The sequence below is a fragment of the Dipodomys spectabilis genome, unplaced genomic scaffold (genome assembly GCF_019054845.1).
Source record: "Dipodomys spectabilis isolate Male_0828 unplaced genomic scaffold, ASM1905484v1 ptg000095l, whole genome shotgun sequence".
NCBI lineage: Eukaryota > Metazoa > Chordata > Mammalia > Rodentia > Heteromyidae > Dipodomys > Dipodomys spectabilis.
The window spans coordinates 5,411,669-5,418,394 of record NW_024870772.1 but is presented as its reverse complement, the minus strand read 5'-3'; the positions used below and the strand labels follow the sequence as shown (position 1 = coordinate 5,418,394).

At 34.9% G+C, this 6,726-nt stretch overlaps 1 non-coding gene across 1 annotated transcript; it reads left to right on the top strand.

The window, feature by feature from the left end:
* Positions 1 to 3,757: 3,757 nt before the first annotated feature.
* On the top strand, positions 3,758 to 3,864 carry LOC122112926. The gene has a single exon (XR_006148304.1). It is a non-coding gene; the product is annotated as a U6 spliceosomal RNA (small nuclear RNA).
* The last annotated feature ends 2,862 nt before the right edge of the window (positions 3,865 to 6,726 follow it).

Below are 6,726 nucleotides of genomic sequence, written 5' to 3'. Positions count from 1 at the left end.
ATTATGTAATATAATATTGTTATATTTAATAATACTTGCCACTGGCATTACCATAATAGAAAGTTATTTGTTGAGTGGATTTTTATAATAAATTTAATAGGAATATATATACTCCCTCTGTTACACATATTGATGACAAATTATGGGATTATAGTTTATAGTTTGTATTACTAGCAAGATAAAGAGCACAGGAATTATTAGTAATACTGTCATTGGGGATGATAATTTGACTTACTGTAGAGAGATTTGAATGAAACCAGCTTGGTTGGAAGCAGGAGTGCCAATATAATAATATTAATATAGTTATGAAGGAAAAGTTGATCTTCCAGTCAAATATGTTGCCTCACACCTTTCATTCTATCCCTCTAGAGGCTGGCATGGGACGATTATGACTTTGAGACTGTTTAAGAATACAGAGGAAGACATCGTCTTTAAAAAAGGATAATGTATATTATCTCAAAAGTTTCATACAAAAAATGAATAACAACAAATCTATTAAAACAATCATATGAGATACCTTTCATAAATATTACACTTAATTAAATTCCAACAGCAGGAATAAGAAAATGCTTGTTACTCTAATTTAAAAGCAAGTATTTCAGGGAGAATAATATGACTATTTATATTGCTATTCTATTTTGTTGATAATTACTTCACCTTGGTAGTATTTTCTTTCTGCAGACTTACTGTGTGATCCCAGAAAACTGAGACATGGTTGAAACTAGCCAGACAAGCAACAGAAGTTTTGCTGCCTGCATTCATTTACTGATTTGCACCACTGCTGCATTCTTTATCCTTTCAACATGGAAAGCTTCTATCTGATTTTTTTAGTGGCTGTTTAAACAAAAATAGATGTTTATCTCTTTAAAATTTTGCCAAGAAGCTGTCACTTTCCCATTTACTCAAGCTATGTTGTGACAGAATGTGTCAGCAAATGAAAAGAGATATAGACCCGTATTTACTTTAGCTGAAAAATAAGTAGTCATCAATTCAGAGAAAAGTGTTTCCCATCTGAAAAGATGAAGTAAATAGGAGTAGTTGAGAGAAGCAACTATTTCCTAATACTTAGGAGGCAGATGTAAAACACTCAGACAGCATTGATTCATTTTTGCTTATCATCATGAAAGAGGATAATCTCATGGTGTGTGTGGAGAAGTTGGTACTTCACTCTCTGCCTTTTTCTGTATATAAATTTACTTAAGAATGACAAATGTTTGTGCAGCTAAACTTCCCAGATTTCTTCCTATGCAGTCAAAATCCTTCAGAAATTTAAATAGACAAAAGAAAATAATCTCAAGAAATAATTCTGAAGTATCTAGGATTAAAACAATATATATAATTGCTACAAATTAGTCCAGAGCTTTCGTGCCATGTGCATATCAGAATGTGTGTATGAATCTATATCCATACATAATATTTTACATATTAATAGTATCTATAAATTCAGTGTCTATAGAAATAGTGTCTATACATGTCACTAAAATATTATTTTCCTAGGGCAAATTTTCATTAAGATATTAATCTGAGATATGTTAAAGAAAAGATAGAATTGCAACTCAAGGGCAATCTGGAAAACAAACAAACAAAAGCAAAACAAACTCAGAGCCTTTCTCAAAGAACAAGCTAGGAATAGTGGCACAATACTGAAATCTTAGACGTGAAGGAGGAAAGGGTAGGAAGATCTTGTTTGGTTTGAAGCTGGTCCTGAAAAAAAGTATTGAATAATTTCTAAAAATAAAAAAATCAAACAAACAAACAAATGAAAAACAAAGCCTGCCTAATGTAAAGAGTAGGCAGAGTGGCTCAAGTGCTAGAAGGCTTACCTAGTTATGCTAGGTTCTGATATTGCAAGGCCCATTAATATATGATAAAGAATAGATAAATAGAGATATATAGATATAGATATAGATTTTAGATATATAATGAATGCCTAAAATTAACATTTTTGACACTGAACAAAAGAGAATATGCAGTGAGAGACTTTCATTCAAAATAGGATTAGAGTTCAGAAATTAGATTGAAAATAGTCTTTCTTACTGTCACAGGTAGCAACTGTGCCTATGAGGAAAAAAAGATTTTAAAGTTATTCATTTCTGCTTGCAACCATCTGCTTTTGACTCAATATTTGACTTTTACAGATTACTTAACTGTAGATGCTTATATCCGTTGTCCCTGTTCCTTAACATTTTAAAATAATAAAATACAAGCAATATAATTTTTAAAGAATTTGAAGTTCTAAAAGAGTATTTTCTTATTCTAAAATACAGAGTTCCTGACGTTACAGAATTCATAAAATAAACATATTTTCAATCCAGTTTGACAATGCAATATAAATAAGGAAGAACAAATTGAATATTTGATTTTCTCTTTCTCATGTAGGATAAGAAAAATAAAGAAGGAAGGAAGGAAAAGGAGAAAGGAAGGAAAAGAAGGGAAGGGAGGAAGGAGGAAGAGACAGAGGGAGGGAGGAAGAACAGAGAAAAGAGGAGGGGCTGATTCCATACCATAGCTATGGTAGAGTGCTGCAATGAACATAGTTGTGATAGTGGCTTTACTGTATCCTGGTTTATTATCTTTTGTATAGATACCCTGGAATGGAATTCCCAGATCACAGAAAATGTGGTATATAAACAGAATGGAATTTTGCTCATGTGTTGTAATGAATAATATTGTATCATTAGCAAAAAAATGGGTGGATCCAGAAAATTCAAGTCAGACCTAGAGAGACAAAGGTTGAATGTTTTCTCTCACATGTGGAAACTACAATTGGTTTACAAATATATGATTAATATTTTGAGTGGTATGCAAATGTATATAAATGTATTAACTAAAATACTGTATACTTAGGGTGGAACTCAAACAGTGAAATTCCTTTGAAAGTCAACACCATAGTCGAACAAAATATACACCAAGAAACTGGTACTAGAAAAGGATAGAGTGCAGTCAAAAAGGGAAGTAGATGAATGAAGAGTAGGAGAATGTAGTGTACTCTCTACCTTACGTATGTAACTGTAACCCCTCTGTACATCACCTTGACAAAAAAAATGTATATCTTACAAAATTTGAGAAAAGTGAAGGAAGAGGAAGGTTGGAAGGGATGGATGGAAATGTTGCAAAAGGTGACATTGTATTCATAAACTGCTTTGTTTACTGTCAACCCTTTGTTCAACTATTTGCAGATAATGAAACATTTCGAAAAGAGGGAAAGGGACAATAGCAAGAAAGAAAAAAAATATTTGTGCCCTTATCTTGGGGTTCATTATGCTTAACATCATCTTATATGGTCATATGTACATAGCTTTTGAGCTTTACTACTTGTCCTACACATGTACTAATTATTGAAAATAAAGGAAACCATGAGACCTATGTTTTTTGGGCCTGGCTTAATGTACCATGTGATTTTTTTTTTTTGTTTCTTTGTATGTTCCTCCCCATGGTATAACTCCTGTTTTCACTGTATTTGATGTCAGTATAATTTGTGCAGGCTGCCCTGCATTTTGTATATATGAGGGGAAGGAAAAAACAAAATGCTTAAATAGGGGTAGAGGTTGACCTTTGACCTATTGTAACATTGTAACAATAAGATATACAAGACACTGTGAACTTTGGGGTGGGGGGAGTCAAGGCACAGGGGATGTAGTAGTGGAGGTGGGAGGGAAATGATGATGGAGGAGGAAAGATTCAATTCAGCAGTGAATTTACACAATGGCATTTAGTAATTTTAATTGTCATAGGAAGTTATGTTAGAAATATTTGAGTGCTCGCTTCGGCAGCACATATACTAAAATTGGAACGATACAGAGAAGATTAGCATGGCCCCTGCGCAAGGATGACACGCAAATTCGTGAAGCGTTCCATATTTTTTTGAAAACCCAGAAATGAACCCACAGACCTATAGCCATCTAATCTTCGATAAGGGAGCTAAAACAATAGAATGGAAGAAAGACAACCTCTTCAGTAAATGGTGCTGGCAAAATTGGTTAACTACATGTAGAAAACTTAAGCTAGATCCTTATATATCACCCTGCACCAGAATCAACTCCAAATGGATCAAAGACCTTGAACTCAAAGCAGACACTCTGAAAACATTACAGGATGGAATAGGAGAAACCCTGGGTCTCCTTGGCTCAGGCCGAAATTTTCTGCACAGAGACCCGGAAACACAACAAATCAAAGAAAGGTTGGACAAATGGGATTGCATAAAGTTGCAGAGCTTCTGCAGGGCAAATGACATAGCTAGCAAGATCAATAGAAAGCCCACGGATTGGGAGAAGATCTTTACTAGCCATACAACGGACAAGGGTCTCATATCTAAAATATACTTGGAACTCAAAAAATTAACCCCCCCAACAACAAATCCTCAAAGAAACAACTTCCCAATAAATAAGTGGGCGAAAGACTTAAAGAGAAACTTCTCTGAAGAAGAAAGAAGGATGGCCAATAGACACATGAAGAAATGTTCAACATCCCTAGCCATAAAAGAAATGCAAATCAAAACAACATTGAGATATCACCTCACTCCAGTTAGAACGGCAAAAATCAAGAACTCTAACAACAACAGATGCTGGAGGGGATGTGGACAGAAAGGAACCTTACTTCATTGTTGGTGGGAATGTAAACTTGTTCAACCACTTTGGAAAGCAGTATGGAGGTTCCTCAAAAGACTCCACATAGAGCTCCCCTATGACCCAGCAATCCCACTTTTGGGCATTTACCCTAATGTTTACAAACAAGACCACACTAAAGCTACCAGCACAACTATGTTTATTGCAGCATTATTTACCATAGCTAAGATATGGAACCAACCCAGATGCCCCTCAGTAGATGAATGGATCAAGAAAATGTGGTATATATACACAATGGAATTCTATGCCTCCATCAGAAAGAATGACATTGCCCCATTTGTTAGGAAATGGAAAGGCTTGGAAAAAATTATATTAAGTGAAGTAAGCCAGGCCCAAAGAAACGTAGGTCCCATGGTTTCCCTTATTTGTAATATCTAGTATATGTATGAGTCAAGCGGAAAAGGTCAGATAATGTGATGTCAGGAAAATGAACCCTTAGATGTGTATTTTAATGTTTTTTTCTTTCATGCATGTGTTTCTAACACATTTATAAGATTATCTCTTTGTTGCTTTGTATGTCCCTCCCCCACAGTATAACCCTTGCTTTCACTATATTTGATGTCAGTATAACTTGTGGAGGAGATGGGGAAAAACCAGTTGTTTAAGGATACAGGTGGACCTGTTGCAACAATGAGAAGTACAAGTTGTCATGTCCAAAACGAACTTTACAACGTTGGTGGGGGGGGGGGGGGAAGGGGGGGAAGGGGGGGAAGGGGGCAAGGAGAAGGATTGGGATTAGGGGGGGAGGGGGGAGGCTGGGAAGGGATGTGAAGGGTAAACAAAGGAGGAGGCTGCAATGCTTGGTAAGAAATGTACACATTATCCTGCCCATGTAACTGTAACTCCTCTGTACAGTATGTTCACAAATAAAATTAAATTAAAATAAAAAAAATAAAAAAAAAGAAATATTTGAATGTTCTAGGAGACTATTATGTAGACTATATGTTATGTTCATGTTCTCATCACATCCGTATCCCTTAGTTTTCAAATGGTTTGGTGGTGAAAGTTACAGGGTTATTTAATAGATGAAAGAGTCTTATTAGTAAAATAAAAGCCAAATTATATCTTTATCTCTCATAGTAAAATTCCAAAAAACCTTTGTAATAAATTATTTTAAAATGTCCACAAATATTTTCTCGATCATAGTAAGTATTGTATCAGAGATAATATAAATCATATGGTATATTTTCCCTTATGAGAAAAAAATACTAACTTAGAAAATCCTAAATATTTGTGAATTATTATGACATTAAAAATTATGAACCAACCGGGCACTGGTTGCTCATGTCTGTAATCCCTAGCTACTCAGGAGGCTGAGATCTGAGGATCTCGGTTCAAAGCCAGCCCCGGCAGGAAAGTCCAGGCAACTCTTATCTCCAATAAACCACTCAGAAAACCGGAAGTGGCACTGTGGCTCAAGTGGTAGAGTGCTAGCCTTGAGCTGAAGAACCAAGGGACAGGGCTCAAGCCCAGAGTTCAAGCCCCACAACCAATATATAATATACTAAACTCTAAAAATCACAGAGAAGATATATAAAATCTTGAATAATAAGTCCTCAGAACTTAAGAGTTTTTTTTATGAGAAGATGAAGTAACATTGAAGGTATAATTAGTAGTTACATTTTTTTAAAAGCAAACTTAAACTAAAAAATCTATACTTCCACCATAGGATCTAAAAGATAATGAGCAAAGAGGAAAATATAAGGAAAGAAAATATACAATGGAACTCAGCTAATTAGTCGTAAATATCAATAAAATCTGTACAATATTTTCAGAATTAAAAAAAAATCTAAAGACATTTGTTTTAAAATGTTGCTGCAACTGGCACACATTTGGCTTTACCAATCAAAGAATGATAGAGACATAAAGCCACAGAATCAAGAGCAGATAAAAGAACAATTGCATCAACCTCCCAACAGCCATTAAAGAATATGATATGGGAGGATAATCCACTGGGTGAAGGCAGATTTTTCTCTTGAGCACAGAAACAAGGATGAATCCCAACACAGTATTCCAAGTAAAACAAATCAGTACCTGATGGAAGCGCAGGTTGGATTCTGGAGATGTAGAATAATGTATTATGAGGTAAGATTTTAAGATG